The sequence below is a fragment of the Ascaphus truei genome, chromosome 5, assembly GCF_040206685.1.
Source record: "Ascaphus truei isolate aAscTru1 chromosome 5, aAscTru1.hap1, whole genome shotgun sequence".
In the NCBI taxonomy this organism is placed as follows: Eukaryota; Metazoa; Chordata; class Amphibia; order Anura; family Ascaphidae; genus Ascaphus; species Ascaphus truei.
The window spans coordinates 146660899-146681491 of NC_134487.1; the positions used below are offsets into that span (position 1 = coordinate 146660899).

At 38.4% G+C, this 20593-nt stretch overlaps 1 protein-coding gene across 3 annotated transcripts in view; it reads left to right on the forward strand.

Moving 5' to 3' along the window:
• Nucleotides 1–20593, forward strand: part of JAKMIP2 (janus kinase and microtubule interacting protein 2) — a 114195-nt gene that overhangs the window by 49997 nt on the left and 43605 nt on the right. For all 3 annotated transcript variants that reach the window (XM_075601019.1, XM_075601020.1, XM_075601021.1), the window contains exon 2: nucleotides 18137–18186. The gene's annotated coding sequence lies outside the window, so the exon portion shown is untranslated. The remainder of the gene's footprint in view (nucleotides 1–18136; nucleotides 18187–20593) is intronic.

Genomic DNA, 20593 nt, shown 5'->3' on the forward strand with positions numbered 1-20593 from the left:
ATAGCACATCGCCCAGGACGGTTCCCTCCAAAAAGGCACCAATATTCACCCATATTTTTACCCCGTGTGGGTTAGGTGAAATGACTAACTGCACCAATTGTGCAGCCTGGTAGTATTGGGAGACGGAGGGCAGTCATAGGCCTCCCTGTAGCATGGAATGGGAAATCATTTTCTGGCTGACCCTATGGCAACCATTGTTAAATACAAATTGTAGGGTTTTGGATTGTAACCTCTTGAGCTCCCTTGCTCGTATAGGAACAGGTAACGTATGAAAATAGTACAGAATTTGAGGAAGCAGGTTCATTTTCACCACATATATATGTCCTATCCATGAGATTGGGAAGGCACCCCAGTACTTCAGATCTTTGTCTAATTTTTTGAGTAAGGGCAGGTAATTAGTGCCATATAGATTGTGGTTGTCCCTGGTGATTTTAACACCCAAGCATTTAATATATTGAGGGCATCATCTGAAGTCAAAATTAAGCTGTAAAATTTTTAGGGTGTGTGATGGCAGATTTATATCTAGGGTCTTGGTTTTGTTATTGTTAATTTTGAAATCTGAAAATTCTCTGAAATGGGTAGGAATATTAATGGTTTTGTCAGCATCAATAAAATATGTTATCCGTATCTAGTGAAACCTTGAGCTCTTCCTGGCCTATCTAACATCCTAAAATATTTGCGTTAGATCAGACCTGGTTGCTAAATAGCTCCATGGAGAGCGCAAATAGCAGCGAGAACAGGGGATAGCCCTGCCTAGTTCCATTTATTATTCTAAAATATTGAGACATCATTCCATTCATGCCAATTGCCGCTCATGGATTTGTGTATAGGGCTTTTATTCTCAACATAAATTTGGGGCCAAATCAAAATCACTTTAATGTTGCAAACATGAAATCCTACTGTAGCCTATCAATGGCCTTTTCTACATCTAAGGCCAAAATAGTCATAGACATCCGTTTCAGCTGTGTGAACTGGATTGTGTCAACCAACCTCTGTGGTTGTCGCTTGCCTAACTATTAATAAGAAACCCAACTTGGTCAGGAGGAACAATCCTGGTGATGATAGTCTATTAACCAATAATATGGCATACATTTTGGTGTCAGTGTTTACCAGTGAGATCTTCTGGCACCCTTCCCCCCCCCCCCCCCCCACACCCATAATCTCGCCCTTCTTTTGGGACCATTACTATATTGGCCTGAGTCATTTTGGAAGTGTGGAGCCCCGAAGGAATGTGTTGCAAAGCTTTGTCAAGTGCAAAATGAGTCTAGAGCCGAACTTTTCTCAGGGAGCAGGACTCTCTCATTCTTTAAGGATTTTATGGCCATAGCTACCTGTTCAGTTGTGATCAGCTTTGTCACGGGAGACCAGTACTTTAACACCAAAACCACCGGGATCACTAGCACCAGACAGGACAAAGTTGTAGAATAAAATGGGGTTTATTCTGGCACGCCAGCAGACAACCAAAGATGTACAAAACACAATACAATACCAACTAGGGGTCTAGGGAGTAGACTGTAGCCTCGCTAGGTGCAGGGGCCTGCTTCAAGAAGGCTTGTCCTGTCCGCTTCTCATCCAGGATCTCAGAGTGCTGATCACACACAGCCCCTCTGAGATATCTCTCCAGCTTGTCACTGTAAAGATCAAACTCCTTTACAGAATGTCTCTCAGTCTCTCAGATAGTCCTCTGAGGGTAGATCTCCACACTCCTTCCCAGAGTGCCTCTCCGTCCGTTAGCCTCTCTGCTCTCAGATGCTCTCTGAAGGCAGATCTCCACACTCTTTCCCAGATTGTCTCTCTGAAAGTAGATCTCCACACTCTTTCCCAGAGTAGAACTGCTTCTCTGATCAGCAGCACCCCTTTATATATCCCTCTGTGGCTATAATTTACATGGGAGGGGGCTGCTGGGCATTGATTGAGTTTGGGCCACAACAGCCAGAGGGCATGCTGAAACCCATCCCTGCTTACTCCCAGACTTGAGTCCCGACACCTAGCTGTCCCTAATCCTATCAATTCTATAGAAATCTTCAACATAGACATTATATTAAGAATGGAATATCTCATTTGCCTTCTGATACTCAAAGCACAGAAGAATAGTGAACTAAACTGTGGGATTGCATTTATAGGTAATAACAAATACAGACTTTGAAATACATTTACACATCCCTGTCCTTCCCCAGATGTTAAATACCTTTTTGCCAAAATAAGCCATACAATGGTCAAATTAGATAGATTTAGGGGTAGCTAGCTGGGATTTAGGGGTAGCTAGCTGGGCTTCATAACAGTTTTGTGATGCTAGCAACTCCTACCGTCACAGGCTTGTCTAGGTCAATCCAGACATGTGAGGGCATTCTGGGCATGTTGCATGAATTTAAATAATCAGGAAGAGCCTGTGTATTCAGATGTTGTTTATTCCATTTGGGACCCGCATTTTATCTGACATTCCTTTGCTGGTAAAATCTTTATTGACCCCATCTCTGGGCATTTTCTGCTGTCTAGTAAGAGGGAATTAAGTTTTTAGTTCAAAGTCCATGCAATGTGTCAGCATTTGTGTCAAAGGTATCTATTTGATGAGCAGCAGCCGCCAACTCCATCTGTAGTGATAGTGCAGCAATTTCCTTTTTTTCTGTTTATGTTTTCATGCCGTGAGGGAGATCAGTTTCTCCCCAACTGTGGCTTTGTGAGCGTCCCATATTATAGAGGTGCTGACCCCAGGTGTAACATTTAATGAGAAGTAGGTCTCGCGTTCTTTATATACTTCTGCTCGGGTTGCTGTATTTAAAAAAAAAAAAAAAAAATAAACGTGTTCAGTTTTGAGATTATGTTGATCTGCATAACTATGAAAAACTATTGTATTGGTCCATGAAAATGTGTCACCATGGTTATTTTTTTTGGGGGGGAAGACATAGGAGCTCAGTTCTAGCACCTGTTTTACACATTAATAAGAATCTCCATATAGGTATAAAATTATTAGGAATATTTGCTAGATAATGACTCTTTTTAAATTATATGTGCATTATTCAGTGTAATTCATTTATAAACATTATTTTGCTTATCTCAAGGTTCTGGCAACAATCAATAGGTATCAGAAATATACACTTCTAGAAGTAGAACTAGTAGCTACTAGAATTCTGGACTCTCACATGGAATGATGGCTTTGCTGCCTAATGATTCAATGGTCCTGTTATGATTGCTAAAGATGAGTAAAAAAAACATCAGATGTGTTAATAAAGTGCACTTTCAAAGGGAAGCAAACTCATTGGAGCTGCTTCTCTCCTTTTACCAATACTAATATCTCCACGTGTATAACCAAGCAGTTACAGGAACTGTCATTAGCAGCTTCTGGATTATTTTTAGGCAGGACTATGCTCTAATGGTTGGAGCAACACACTTGGAATGTTATATTTGTTTATCCAAGCCCTGCCTACACCACCAACATTCTTTGAAGCCTTACAGAGATAAGTACAACAGAATTGTTGGTGGAATTCCCTTCCTACAACAACCATATTCTGTAGCAGTAATAACCCCACAGTTTTGTGCTGCATTTGCAACATCACTATTGCAACACAAAATATTGAACATGTTATTGAGCCAAAATATATTAATGCTTTAGATACCATTGTTAGTCTGAAACTACATAACTACATTCAGGTTGTTGTTGTATCTGTAAGTAGCAATATACTGTACTGCCTGTCTTATATATTAAAAGTGTCTCAAACACATTGCCATAAAGATCTCCATTCGTCTCACGTTCAATCCTATGAAACAGGCAATAATAACATAAAAGAGAAGCATATTCTTCAATTGATAGAAAACCTGTATTTCCATTTACACTGTGAGTGTTGCCACAGCACCAGAATGCTACAGACTCGCTGGCACATCGCGATCATGTGATAGCGATCACAAGAAAACTATCCCCAAGAAAACCTATGATGTAGCTACTATCTCATCACGTGGTAGCTATGTCATATGGCACTCAAAGAGTTAAAGTGATGAGATTAACTAAATGTGTATTGTACTATTGCTTTGGTACATAGACTGTAACAGCATTGAAATTCTGTAACAAAAAAAACCCCGTATGTAACAATTCCAAGTCAAGTTGGTAAATATAGAAAAATAAACAAGGTCATACTTCCTCTCCTCTCGCAAACCAATTCCCATTTTTGTACTGTTTTATTTGATTTCTGCGAGATTCGGATACATTTCCAACATACTCAGCTGCTGCTTAAAAGGATTTATTGCAGTATGGAGGAAATTACTGACAGAGGCACATAAAATTGTGTTACTGAAATGGGCCTGGTCAGAAACCGAATGCTAAAATATACTGTACTAATGAGGACAAGGTACTACACTGCCACAGTATTCTGTTTTGTGCAGAATATAGCAGAGCACTGAATGTGTAATTAATTATCACCATCTAATTTTATTTGTATTTAAATAAGGCAGAGATCCCATGAAAGCCTCATCAAAATCTTATACATGTGCGTTAACAATGCAATTGCACCAGTATTAGATCCCTACTAATTCAGGAAGGATGGATTTTGTGTTCAATGCAGACCATTAATACCAGCAATTCTAATCCTGGGGGTTATGTATCAAGGTCATGAAAAGTGTGGCTTGATGCACAGCAAAATGTTGTCATAATGCTTTCGTATGTGTCAAATGCAAGACACTTACTAATCAAGCTCTTTACATTGGACCATCACTAAAAGTGTAAATCCCATGGAGAATTGGGCCTTTTCTAAACTAGCCTCAGAATCAATGATACTCACAAAACACAAACTATCATTTTTTTTGGTTGCTGGCAATTCTCAAAAAATTGTTCTGCCTTAAAGGGAATTTCTGAAAAAATGGCGCGCGCACAGACACATTTACACACCTCTACTTTTAAAATGTACTGTTGGCCACAAAGATTTACACATGCTCCGCCTAGGCACTTCTATTTAATGCTAAAAAAAGAAGAAACTGATGCAGAGATTACAGTATCCCATTATAGTGTATCATACAACTTCTACCTAACTCCTCCTATTGCCCCACATACTCACCAAAGGCCTCATAGACAAATGTGTGCGATATGGGGGAAACTGTGTTATTGCCCTTACGCTATTCACTCATTGTCAGCTTCCAATGTGCTTGTTTGTTGGTGGTAAATTTGAATGCACGTTGAACATCGGTTTTACTTCACTGTAGTGCTTGATGGATGAATTGGTAACTGGTACTGGTAGTAATGAGCTTTTATCCCTCTTATTTAGCTAATGACAAATTCACTTTTTTCCCTAAAACCAAATATACTTCCTTTATGCTTACCTCTTTATTGAAATTTGGTGACAAAAATATCCATCAGAGGATTGCTGCTACAGTAGGGTATACATAAAATAAAATATCAAGGCTGTTCAAAGAAAACACACAACAGTCTGTGATGCATAATTAAAATGGCTGCCTTGGTAATATTTTAAAGAGCCTAGAGGATTTGAAGAGGATTTTGGGCTGATCACAGTTTGTTTTGCATTTTATGTTAATTACTTGCTGGGATCTCTCCTTACCCTTTCTAGCCCTTCTTTTATTATTATTATTTGTTGGATCTGATGCTTCATTCAGGAGCATATTTATTTGAATTATTAGATGTGCACGAGGTTAAAATGGAGCTCTCCCAAAAGTCTAGTGCAGTTTAAAGGTTAAACACACAAAAATACAGTTATCGCTCAGTACCAAAAACAAGCCCCCGCCCCTGAACCTTTTTTAACTCACCTGTACATACTTACACTTGTTTCGGCGTGACTATCTGTCATCATTAAAGTGTTGTTATTTTCTGTTTTTATACAGACTGTCTGTCTGTTATTGTTGATATACCCTCATTGGGGTAGTGGGAATTTTGGTTGAAATTAATGGATATGTATCCTTGTTAATTATACTTGTGCATCATGAGTGCGTGCCAATAGGGGCCTGGGTGATTCTGTTCGCCATTTGTGTTTTCAGTTTAAAGGTTACCATGGTAACATCAGGCTCTAAAGATTAGGACAAACATGATTCGTAACACTAAAAACATAGTTTAAAAAAAAAGAGCAGGACATATTCACGGGCAAGATAGTAACATTATATAAATTAAACTCATAGGCTTCTCGGGGAGAGGGAGATTGCTGCTTTAAATGCATAGAACTGCAGTGGGGTTTTAATTAACATCGTCGGTGCCTAGTTTTAGTTTCTTTGCTACACCTATTCAGATATTATTCAGCAATGTACAGTAGTTAATTTCTTTTAAATGTGTATGACCCATTAACAGTGAAATTATTGCCAATGATTGAAGCAACAGCCTGTGTTTTTTCATGTGTATTTGGAAAAGTGTGACTTAAGGGGCTCACTTTTTTTCCAGGACCCCCCAACTCAGCAAATATTGTATTTATTTTCCCTAATATCCATCAGTTAGCTAAAACAGCAGCATCCAATTATTAACAGTAAAGGTAGTGTGACCTAGTGATGTTGTGTGCCCATTTAACCCTTAGAGTGCCGGGTTGCTTAACTCTAAATCAAATCGTACACACAGAAATACTGTAGGCATGCGGCTAATATTTTTCTGCTTCCCCTTAGTTTACCTTTCAGGCAGGGGAAGACATCTAAAGAACAGCACTGCTTAGTAAATATGGGCCATGATATTTATGGCAAGAATATGATGTTTATTTAGAGTTCTATACATTGATATTCTGTATCACTTATTTATTGTAGCATGTTCAATTTGTTTGCATTGTCAAATGCAACATTAACCATCGCCACATAGATATTTGCGAACACTACACTCTTGAAGCATTTTCTTTTTTTAATCCAGTTTTGTGGACACACGAGCACTCATTTCCTTGGCACCTGGAATGACAGCTTTATTACATTGTGGCCTGGCATGGTGACTGGCTCATTTAAATTCTGGTCTACAGTTTTAATAAGAACATGCTACACAAAGGAAAGCTGGCAGCATGCTGCTCTATTCACACTGTACCTTTCTGTGTGTAAAAACAGACATTCTTATTCATTGCATCAGTCAGACGTCTCTCAGTTATTATAATTATAATAATAATAACAATAATAATAAAAACTTAATTTCATGTAGGGCTTTTCTCCCAATAGGACTCAAAGTGATTCATAATTACAGTATAGTGTGCGGTACGCAGCACATAGGAATTTTTACAGACACAGATCCCTGCCCAGGTGATCTTACTGCTGTGGGATTTTGGTGCCTGAGGCACAGGGAGATAAAGTGATTTGCCCAAGGTCTCAAAGACCTGACTGCAGCATTTAAACCAGGCTCGCCTGCTGCAAAATCAATATAATTATTTACAATCAGTGTCTTTACTCACTGAGCCACTGCTTCAGCTCAATTATCAGTTGTATATGATTCTTTATCTCTCATTTACTCAGTAGTTACAGAAGCATGGAATCATATCCAGTGAACAATTATATTTCAAATACAACAACAAATAGCAACCCGACTAACCATGCTATTTTAGCCTTGGTTGCTCTGTATGCACTAAGAGAACGTTTGCAGTAATTAAATGTATGTGTCTGCCTTGGACATTTATCATTTCCTTTCCTGCGATGAATGTCTTTCTTTTGAAGACAGTTGTCCTCTCACTGCAGTCTCTGCCAACAGTCTCTCCATGTGAGATTATTTTCACCACTTCTATAATTGTACGTATGTTTTGGTACATGGTTCTAGCACAAATAAGCAGCAAAACTAAATTACACCAGCAACCATGTCACATTATTCAATAGGCCTCAAATTGTGTGCCTTCTAAATTTGGTCGCTAAGTGGATATACCCAAGACTGAATAAGTATTTTTCTCATTGATGTTTATTATGTGTGGTTTTAGAACATCATTAAACACTTCAGGGGCAAAGTATCAAGTATCAAGATAATGTTTGAGCAAAACTAGGACATTTTTATCCTATGTCCATTAATCAAAGTACTTTGCTCCAATTTTGCCCTGTGTGCACCAGTGGGGGACTTGGGAAGTGTCAATAAGATGTGTTGGGAAGTGTCAATAAGATGTGTTGGGAAGTGTCAATAAGATGTGTTGGGAAGTGTCACTAAGATGTGTTGGGAAGTGTCACTAAGATGTGTTGGGAAGTGTCGGTAAGATGTGTTGGGAAGATGTGTTGGGAAGTGTCGGTAAGATGTGTTGGGAAGATGTGTTGGGAAGTGTCGGTAAGATGTGTTGGGAAGTGTCGGTAAGATGTGTTGGGAAGATGTGTTGGGAAGTGTCGGTAAGATGTGTTTGGAAGATGTGTTGGGAAGTGTCGGTAAGATGTGTTTGGAAGATGTGTTGGGAAGTGTCGGTAAGATGTGTTGGGAAGATGTGTTGGGAAGTGTCGGTAAGATGTGTTGGGAAGTGTCTGTAAGATATGTTGGGAAGTGTCTGTAAGATGTGTCGGTAAGATGTTGGGAAGTGTGAATAAGATGTGGTGGGGACCAGTTACATGTTGCATATACTGTAAAGAGATGTATCAGATTTTGCATCTTTGTGAAACAATTTTTCTCCATTGTAAGTTGAATGTGGCATGATTATTTGGCTTATATTAATCTGCACCATATATAAGAAATTGGGGCACTGATTAACTTGAATGGGTGATAACGCCGGATCAGATGAGTAGACTAGTATCCGCACTTGATTAGTCTGCCCCATTGTTTATTTTTGATGCAACAGTGCGCAAAAAACGTTCTCTCGCTTGATGCATTGACCTCCTTATTAATTCACGAATTATGTTTTGCATGAGCAAAATTGCACTGGACACCGTGTGCTATTTTATCTGAGTGAATACAGTACATATATTATGAGTCGTTGTGCATGTGCAGACTGGCTTTGTGTGGCCTTTCTTATTTCTTTCTACATCTCTTCTGGCTACACTGCCACGCAGTGTTCTTCTCATTACTTGTGCATTGTTCTTCCTTATACAGCACTGCATTAAATGGCTGCACTAGAGAATGTTAATCCTTTTCAGCTGCTTAGCACATACATCTTCCTTAAATATTTTTGGCAAAGTAGGGTGAGGTGTTCTGTACATTACTTTTAACACCACATATGATAGTCTCATTTCCCCCCAACTTAAAGGGTTGATGTAAAAATCAAAACTCACTTACTCGATCCATTTGAGGAGCACTATCCTCTTTCATTTCCGGAGGTCCTGTTTTTTTTTGTTTTTTTTTATGCTCTCGGGACCGCCTTTTTAAAAAAAATGGATTTTAGCTACATTTCTGCTGTGTAGCTGTGGGTTTTTTTTTACATAGAATTAAAGCAGGAGGTATTTGGAGCTGAACCCTATCAATTTCAGCTCTGGGACCCCTTGCTTACAGAGATACCAACGTAGGGGGTGCTGGTAGCAGCTCAGGCTCGCTAGCACGGATCACGTAATTGACACTTTCAAAGCTCCCGTGCCCTAGGGCCCAATGGAAAGCTGTGACATCCCCGGTGCAGCTTCCTATTGGCCCACATAACGCTAGGCCTTAAAAAGCACCCCGTCTATGGAGGTAAGTATCTCCAGAAGCAGGGGGTCATTGGAGATTAAATTAAAGGGATTCCGCTCCGGAGACCACCTGCTTCAATCCTATGTATAAAAAAAAAAAAAAAAGCCTGCTTGGATTACTCCTTTAATACAAGAATAGCAAGATATATATATATATATATATATATATATATATATATATATATATATATATTTATATATCTGTCAAAGTGTGGATAATTGTAAAAGAGAAGAAAGCAAAATAGGAGCTCATCATCAAAGTGTGTACAAGGAGCTTTATCTGACATATGTACACACATTTGTTGAATAAGATTTCAACCGAGAGGACAAAATATGACTTTGCTGTATGATTAGACTTCAAATATTGTTCTAGAAGTAATAATGTGTTCTATTTTATTTTGGCAAATTTAATCCAAGTGTGGGCCACGTTTGCCTCAAGAAACCATAAATACTATTGTCAAGTCGAAAGGAAGTATATAACTTTCCTGAATACATCACTCTGTCCTTATCCTTTACAGACTTATTTATTTATATATATATGTATATATATATATTTTTTTTTTAAAACACACATTCCCAGCTTGCTCAAACTCCCACACCCACCACATCATGAATATATATTTATGTCAAAAAGAGTGCTACTGGGCGTGGCAAATGTATACAACAAAAGACAGGGGTGCCCAATGCTACATCCAATTGACAAAACATATAAAGGAATAAGTATAAAGTTTAAATACTTTAATAATATTTACTTGGTTATTTAGTTAAACCCTTTGGCCAAAGCGTCATAAGCCTGCATACCACATCAAAACCAATGCAGGTCCTACACTACACTGTGAATATACTGTCTAGTCAGAGAGTAGGAATCTTTCTCAGCTGAGGTGTCCATGTACTGTATGAATAAATACAAGTATTTCCCTTGAGAATCTGATTAGACAGAAGAATGCATATGGTTTGATAACTATATTTAATTAATTTAATGTGGAAATATGACAAGTCAGGAGCAAATACAACTTTGTCATACAGTAGCTACAACTGTGCAAATTAAAGGATTTGGATGAATACAGGATTACATTTGATTAACATTCTAATTCTTCTCAGTAAGAAGCTCTGTTGAATAGTGTAGTGATACCACAATCCTTGAACAGACAGATAAAACATCTGCAACTAGCCTTCCCTGCCAAGGGCAATCTATTTATGTCACAAAGTATGAACAGCCATATGGATTTGTTTAGTTCTGTATACTCACCCAGTACAAGTGGAAAGATAGAAAGATGAGGCTGCTCCATTCTCCCTAGGCTAGGATCATATATATGTAAACAATGCAGTGAGTTAATAGGCTCCTTTTATGCTTGTGGAGACATTAATGCACAGCAGTTTGACCCTTGGCAGTATAAGAGTTAAAAGAAATTCCTTGAATATTATTTTCTTCTTTAGGAGCCAGGGATATGAGAACACTGTAGTATAGGTTGGTGACAGTGCTGTGTGGTGCCCAACAATAAGACATATTATAGATTTTTTTCCCCCGCATTGCTTTCACAGAAGATCTTACAGCTGTTGCAAGCCTAGCCCTGCAACATACCATATTGCCATGTCAGCATCTTCTCGGCGGAAGAAAACCAGCTCAGTGCACTGGATACGTTTCCTGCTATCAAAACCATTTCTGCCATTTGACATTTGCTTCTACATTTTTTGGTAATTGATAACTTTGGCTTTGGCTTCTGAAACACCAACCCTTAAAAAGGGGCATGTAATACATTTGTCACTTGTCTGGGTGTCTGTTACTTATTGTGTGTGGTTGTAAAGCAGAGTATGATTATAGCTATGTCTGGAAAATGCTGCAGTGTCATGCTGCACGGAAAAGCTCACTTACATCCATCCGTCTCTCCACTGACTTACCAGATACAAACTGTGTAGCCCATGTATTTGTTTCCCTGAGTGCTGAGCTATTATAATTATTTCTTTATGTACTGTATGTATATCTTTATTTGTATAGCGTAATTCATGTACATACAGTAGTGCTTTACGGCAGTAATAGACCCAACAAAATAATATGATACATAATGAGAATAAGCACTTCAAACATAAAAAGTAGACATTAGGGAAAGGACTCTCTGCCCCAAAGAGCTTACAATCTACATTAAAAATAAAATACTGATGAGACATATTTATGTTGATGCATTAGTGATGCATGAAGCTGAACTGCACTTCTCTATCTTGAACTGGTTTCTCTTCAGGTATTTACATTCCTAGATTTGAGACTTGCGTTTCCTCTGGTAAGGAGGCTTTGCTCATGGAGACTGGTGTGTCAGAGCAGCTAAGCATCGGTTTACTGTCCTCTAACGTCTATCAGCCAAGACCAAGCCATATTACATTGCTGGAATTCCAACTCTTTCAGTGCCTCATTGTCATATACATGTATAAGTGTCACATGTACTGCAGTTGATACACGTGTTGTGCATTTGGCAATGAGCCTTTTTAGTATTTGTGTTGTATATTTTGTACATGAATGCTCTATGATTTACAAGTGTGGCAGCATTATTTCACCACAGCAAGCCTGAGGAAGGGAATCCAAAGATTACCATAGGCCTCCCATTAAAGTCACATATATTGTTTTTATTTGTATTTTATTACCTAAAACAGATATAGAGACACATCTGCTGCAGTGTTATCTCATTTTGAACAATCACAGTGAAGCACATTATTCTTCACAGCCAATGGAATCAGTAGCTACGCCTGCTCAATGCTCTGCTGATGCAGGTACATCAATACTCTAGTGACCAGTTGTTTGCCAGATGCCTTTTGGAAATAATTAGCTACTACACCTCTCACTGTCTGAAGAGCCTGGAATGCATTGGAGGTTTGGATCTAACCGTTCCTAAATAAATATACTGCAACATACATTTTTAGCTAATTATCAGAGTGACTTTCTAGGGGAGTTGACTGGTGTGTATGGATACACAGCAATGCTTTGTACAGAAATATCCAAAAGAGTTTGGTGATGAGTATAAATCAGGGGAGTCTTAGCATGCTTTGCAATGTGTTAATAAAAATGTTAGTAGAAACCCATTCAGCAATTTTAACTCCAAAAAGATCATGAAAAATAACTACACTGATTCTCCCCAAATTGTGAAAGATTTTAAAGCAGCAATACTACATTCCCCAATCGCCCCCCTTTTTCCCCCCTCTCTTATTGTAATATGGTTAGTATCCGAGAAATAAGGGAAAACAAAGGTACAGTATCAGTTGCATACAGCACAAGTGGCAAAGGTGAAGATCAGAGTAAACAGGGATATACAATGAGTACAAGGGCTCACACAAGGAAATATACATTAGGACAAACGGTATGGGAAATAGTACTGTACTGGCAAAGAAAGATTTTTGAAATGACTAAATAAGATCTTTATGTATGGATGAGATTGCATTATTTGCCTGTGTTTGGTCATCAGGGTTATACCATTTAGCAGTGGAAAAAGCTGCACTAAAATACTTATCTCTATTACAGTACAACAAGACTGAGTGCAACTTCATTGTGGGATGTCACATTTGACACCAAAACACTAACTCCAACAAAAATAAAACACATGACACAGAATATGCCGCATCAAATATAAGTCATACATTTAACATTACTTTAAGCATCAATTTTACTTAAAACATATTGTTATACTGTTTGGTATATAACCTCAAATGTCTTTAATGTCACTAGAAATGTTCAATTGTTTTTTTTTCTTACATTTCATAAAATCACACATTGCCAGAATTTTGTGACATTTTTATGAACTTGCACATTGACTTTTAATGTGTGACTAATTCTTTTTATTTATAAAGCTTAGTGGTTTTGTGAAATATTCTGCACAAACCCACCCCTCCCCCCCAGCAAATTTGCCTGATTCACAAACTTTGTGAAAAATGTGCACATCGCCGATGCTCACAAGGCACACAAAGGCACATTTACCCAGCGCCGGTGTGGGTTATCGCACATGTTGTTACCTTAACTCCCATTCAAGTTAATGGGAGTTAACGACTCCTTACGGGTGCAATAACCCATACTGGCGCTTGGTAAATGTGCCCAAACTGTGTACTCTTGCTGTATTTCAGTTTACTGCTAGACGGACTTCATTGGCAGTTGTCTGATAGATTCTCTGGCAACAATATAATTCCCATTCCCTCATTCTATAAGATTAAGCATTCTGTAAGCATTTATCCTATTTTTATGACAAGCAATGCATTTTGATTATGTTTGCTGCTACAGTAGTTCAACTTAAGAACACCTGACAGGCCCGTCCCTATAGAAAAACAGAAAGGGCGCCCCTATCTCTACAATGAGTGAATATAAATAACTCAATATGTGAAATATCAAATGCTAAATGCAAAACAAGAATATACAGTAGAATACAACCGTGTGCTTGTGATTAAACGCTGAAAAAAAGTCCCCAAAAGTTCCAAGGTGATGGAATATAGGATCCAGTCGTGGCTCAGCACATGAAATGAAATAAACAAAACAACATAGTGTAATACTGTTAAAGAAAACAACCTAAAAAGTTAACTAGTAAATAACAAAAAACTAACAGAGTGATCGAGCAAGCACTAAGGATTACTAAAATAGCAGAATGATTTATTAAAAAACAAAAAATCTAAGGACAATAAAATCAAAATGGAAAACTAAGACATCCACTAGTCCTGCGTCCGGGTTCTATAGGAATCCTACTTACAGACTGCAAGTAGGCCATGCGCATATAGATGTGGTCAGGATAGCTACTCCTCCGCTTCAAGTGTACTGTGAGAACGCCCTCTCCTTCTCCTACCCAGACCTGATGGGTGTTTGGAAAGGACCTCCGTCTGCTGGGAAGGAATACTTTAAGCCTCCTGGTCTCTCCTGTTTGAGGTTCCGATACTGCTGCCAGCACAACCACTCCGCCGTCCTCTCTCGCGAGATTACGCCGCCGGGGGGATGTGCTGCGGGTATAGATGATGCAGCCCAAAGGATCCTCAATTGAAGGTAAAAAAAGCGCTGGAACCCCGAGACGCAGGGTGTGTGACGTCACCCTATGCGTTTCGCGGATTGATCCAGTTCTTCAGGGGTAAAGTGTGCGGAAATAGTCCCTCTGCCTTATATTATATAGTCCAAAACGTCCACGATAATAAGGAACATGTGAAATTAATCAGTGTAATAATAATAGGCCTGCTCTAAACTCTAAAACACACAAAACAAAACATACACTTATAATAGTTACTGCTAAATGACTAGGAAATAAGCTATATCGTAAAAATGATGTTAAACAAAGCGATAATCATTTACTCTCAATCATAAAATCTATAGTCATATTATTAAAAAAGGGAGATCACTATACCGTTTGTCATTAAATAAATTAAATATATAATCATGCAAATCTCTAATGTACTGCACATATGCCTCATTAGACATCCTCAATAAACCAATTTAAATGGATTAAAAATCTGAGATGCTGTATAGCATAAACGAAGATAGATAAGTATCATAACCATATTGTAATAAGTTTTGTATCTATATCTGGGATGCTGTATATCATAGAACAATAATGGTCTCTAATATTTAGACCATAGATTAGGAATCTAAGATGCTATATGGCATAAAATTAGGTAGATATTATATCTCATAACCATAATAAATCTTGCATCTATATCTGGGATGCTGTATATCATAGAACTATAGTGGTCTTTAATATTTAAACCATAACATCACAAGAAATAACATAGTTATTATACAGAAGGAAAAAGGGGGAAAAAATAAAGAGGAAAAAATGAACAAGGAAGCGAAAAGGTACCCAGAAATATCTCAGTGGATTAATCCCCAAGAAAGGAAACTATACTGAACTCCACGTTTAACCCCTGAGGTGCCAGGGTCTTGAGCTCGTAGACCCAATATAGTTCCCTTTTCGCCAACTGTCTTGTCCTATCCCCACCTCTCCAGTTATAAAAAGGCGCCTCTATAGATTTACGTTTTAATCCTTTTGGATTTAGATTGTGATCATTTTTAAAATGTAAAGAAACATTATGAGTGACTAAACCTTTTCTGATATTATAAATGTGCTCATAGAGCCTTCTCTTGATGGGACGTGTTGTCATACCCACGTACTGCAGTCCACAGGGACATTCAAGCAAATAGATTACATACGCACAATTACACCGTATCTGGGTTTTGATATTATATTTGCAAGACGTGACATTAGAACAAAATTCTTTAGCATTAACACTAAACCTCCATGCCATACATTTATCACAATGGATATACCCCTTGTGAACAGGTGATATATTTTTGTAGTGACTTATAGGGCAACTTGGGGATAATTTTTGTTTGAAGTTATTTGCTTTTGTGAAAATGATCCTAGGCTTTTCAGGCAAGATAGTGACCAGATCTTTGTCCCTACGTAACAATGGCCAATGTTTTTCAAAAACCTTCCTAATGGCTGGTGCCATTTGGTTGTATCTTGTAATAAATGATAGTTGCTGTTCCGTACCCGCAACTTTATTCTTATATTTCAACATGTCCCGTCTGTCTAGCTGTTCCACTTCTTTAATATTCTCATCCAACAAATCACATGAATACCCTCTATCCACAAATTTAGTTTTAAGATCTAAAGCTTGTAGTAAAAATTTAGCTTTGTTACTATTATTTCTCCTTAGTCTTATAAGATGACCTTTGAGGATATTCTTAATTCATGTTGGATTATGATGGCTTGTAGCCAATAAATAATTATTTGCCTGAACATTTTTATAGTACTGTATGTCTGAGTGTGTATACACTGATCTATAATCGAAATTTCGAGATCCAAAAATTCTATTTTACTTGGACTGATTTGACAAGTGAAAATAAGATTATTGTTATTAATGTAAGAAATAAATGTATCTAAATCCACCCGACTACCCTTCCAAATGAATAAAATATCATCAATGTAGCGCCGCCAGAGCACCAGGCTCGCACCGAGGGGACAGTTGTTCCAGATGTTCTCGTCCTCCCATACACCCATAAATAAATTGGCGTAAATCGGTGCGAACCTGGTGCCAATGGCGGTGCCACATGTCTGCAAATAATACGGACTTCATTGGCAGTTGTGTGATAGATTCTCTGGCAACAATATAATTTCCATTCCCTCATTCTATAAGATTAAGCATTCTGTCTGCATTTGTCCTATTTTTTATGGTAGAATAATGATAGGGAGGAGAAAGGGGGAGGGGAAGGGGAAAATTACTCTCGCTTCAGCTTAATAAACAGACTAATGAATAGTGACAATGGTGCAGAGGGGGAATGAGGTAATAATGAATTGGAAAGAAAAAAAACACCCTTTTTCATGCACTCATTGTCTCAGTTGATATGGTGAAAAAAGTTAATACTTACAATATTATTAAATAAAATAATAAGTATTAACTTTTTTCACCATATCAACTGAGACAATGAGTGCATGAAAATGGGTGTTCCTATTTTTTATGACAAGCAATGCATTTTGATTATGTTTGCTGCTACAGTAGTTCAACTTAAGAACACCTGACAGGCCCGTCCCTAGGGTCTGTGCCGCCCTCAGGCAAGCACTATTAGGGACGCCTCCCTTCCCCAAAAAAATGTTTCCCCGAGGTAAGAAGCAGGGGGTCTCTGGAGCTGAACCCTGTTAGTTTCAGTTCCGGGGACCCCCTGCTTCCAGATAGATAGAGTGCCTGTATCCCTCCCTCAGGTATAGCTGTCCCATCACATAGGCCAATAGGAAGCTGTGACATCATATGTGGCTTCCTTTTGACCCATGTGCCTCTGGGCTTTAAACCTAAAAAGGAGATGCTGGCACCCCCTAGGGACTTAAGCATCTCAGGAAGCAGGGGGTCCCTAGAGCTCAAATTAATGGGGTTTTGTTCACGGGACCCTCTGCTTCAATCTTAAATGTATTTAAAGAAAAAAGGAAAGCAGCAATGCTGCTTCTCTCTTCCTATTGCCGCCCCTTGAGACCTGATGCCTCTAGGTGGTGCCTTGCCTGCTTACCGCCTAGGGTTGGACCTGACTACATTGATGTAATGATGTACGGTTGTAGGCCATTCTTTAAACATTTCAATCTGGCACAGTTTTGAGTTAGCTTTTCGACAAGTACAGATGTACAAGTGCATGTATGTGACGATCTGCGCTCCCCTTATTTCTCCTTCTCTTACAAATCCTCTGAAAGTGTTCAAACTAAAATTGGATAAAAAATAAACATTGAAAAAAAAAATCTTATTTGTGGTGAGACGTTTGATTAGTATATTACTTTATGTAGACAAACACAACTTTTTAATTACATACAAGGTTCTTTGAAATGTGAATGTACTGTACATTTTCAGATGAATTAATATTGACACACTTCACTAGTGTTGGTGTCATTGTGTACTGTATATAGTGCAGAAAAACAGTTACATCACAATTTCAGGTCCTGTATCTTATATTTTTGAATCAATTAGTTCCAATAATTTTTCTCTACTCAGACTTGGATATAGAAAGATGTGAAGAGTTACATTTTTGACTGCTGGGAAGACAGTCCATGCTTTGCTATAATACAAATATGTTATAGATTCTCTTTGTGTTGACTTCACATTTGTAATTTGTTGTTTATAATTCTACTTTCTCTTACAACAGATATGGACAAGAGAGTTGGAAAGAATGGATGTAGACGGTTGAACTCACAGGTAAAGATTATCATACTTAAGTGCCTGCGTGTGTGCATGTGTGTGTGTGTGTGTGTGTGTGTGTGTGTGTGTGTGTGTGTGTGTGTGTGTGTGTGTGTGTGTGTGTGTGTGTGTGTGTGTGTGTGTGTGTGCGTGTGTACAAACGTAGTAATCGTTTTCTTGGTATGTTTTCTACCTGCATGTATTTTTTGTAAGCGGTGAAACAAATTCCCAGTATTGTAGTATAGATAATTCATTACATGTCATCTAATATTTATAAATATTCTACAAAGGTTTAGTGATCTATGCATCTAAGTTTAGACTGCCACTTAAGATGAGCTGAAATGCATTTGGGACATTGAGCTTTGTCTATACTAAGTACTGTATCTATATACTGTACGTGTAGGTGGAATGCCATGTACCATATACAGTACTGTAACAGCTGTATAATGACTGCAAAAAAAACCCCCACTACAATTATTAGGAGTTGAAAGCATTGGTACAAAAGCAAACAATGGATCAGTCACAGTTGCCTATAATACTCATTATAATATTGTTTTTCAGCACTTATGATATTAAAAGCTACAAATACATAATAGGGCTACTTTTAAAGTAAAAAAAATGGTAATTTGTGCATTAAGTTGAAATAAATTAGTTGCCTTTTTTCACTTAGTCAAACCTAAAAGAAATCACCTGTTTTATGAACTACATAAATATCAGAGGTTCAAGGTATAATACTTTGTTCACATTTTGTTCTGCTTCAGTCATACAGTGATATGTGGAGTAATGATATGCTGCCAGGGAAGGAGTTGTAGAAAAATAAGGTTAGAGAGAATTACCTGACATAAATTATAATAATAAGTATCAGTATTTGGGTGAGTTAGTATCCTTTTTCTCCTCTTTGTTATGTTAAACTTTTAACTATGAGCTGACAGCCCAATATCCAGCTCTCAGGAAGAATCAGCTCTTTACTATACAGATGTAACCCCTGTCTTAATTACCAATTTTTTTGCGAAGTTGAATCTGCAGTGGATCGGCCGGTTCCTTTGGTCCGTGGATTTCAGCGGATCAATCAAAAAAAGGGTGATTTGTGTTTTGCTAATTTTTTATTATTGTTACCAATACGATCCGCGGATTCTGTAACTCGTGAATACATTTGCAGAATCCAATCTGTGGATTCAGCAATCAGTTGGTGGATTCTTAAGAATACGCCAACGGATTGCTGAATTCGCTGATTGGATTCAACAAATCCGTCCACGGGTTATATCGAATGGCGGATTTTGACGAATCCGTGATGATTGAAACTGCCCAAATCCGGATGCTGAGTTTACACCGCGAAACAAATCTAGGGTTAAAAATGCGAAAAAATCCGGGAAATTGATTTCAGCAGGTTCGCCCATCTCTAGTGCCAATGTCTCTCATAGTCCCCATCACCCCATGTTATATGGGGCCTGTGTGTACAGTAGGGACCAGCAGAAACATTGGAGCTCTTATAATCAGTGTTATACTGTAGCAGTCCTGTCTCTTCACAAAGACTTTGGTAGCCTTGTCTGTAATGAAGATCCCCTCTCTATTTACTCACAACTCCTTTAGTCTGCTAGACTGCTGATCTGCTTTTAGCTACACTCGGGCAGCCTGTCTGTTAAATAGTCAGTCAGATACCCGAGTTGTACTCCTCAGGGCCTGGTTATCAGGTTGCAGCAGCTCTTGGGGAAAGGGACTGTTCTGTCCAGGGTCTCTCCAGCTCTCTCTTAATGCTCCTCTCTCTCTCCACCTCCAGTTCCTGGTTCCTGACCTCTCAACATTTGCACTTCTGTCCCATCTTTGGCTGTTCTGTTATGTGTCCCTATGTCAGCATCAGGGGCTTTTTAGGTTGTAGTCCATCGGCTGCTGCTCTGTCATTGGGTCCTTCCCAGCAATACACATGAGAGAGGAACACAGACAGGGGGCTGCATCCATAGATAGCTGTATCCTCAGAAATTAAATTTGTTTAAGACTTTGTGCTTTGTGGATCAGTTTGAATAAAAGAAGCTCTCTCCCCCATACTGTTACTGTTGTTGTGTCCTATCAAGGGGTTACATATACTTTTGTCGCCCCCCTCACATTAACTTTCACTGCGTGGGTGTCCTCCAACCTGACAAACCTTGCACCCAGTCTATTGAAGAAATGATTTACACCCATCAACTTTCGTTGGACCATTTTCCTAAACATTTCCTTTATGCTAAATCTTCAACTTGTGATTGGTGACTTGTGTTCTATTTTCTGAGTTGATGAGTAAATTGATAGCATGATGTGTGATGAATGATGATAAAAAGACAATTCATTCAGCTAAAAGGACCACCATATTTTGCTGTCACAGCAGGCTTTAGCTATGGTCATATCCTTGAAAAATGCTGCTGTCACAGCCGAAACGTCTGTATTTTTGGCT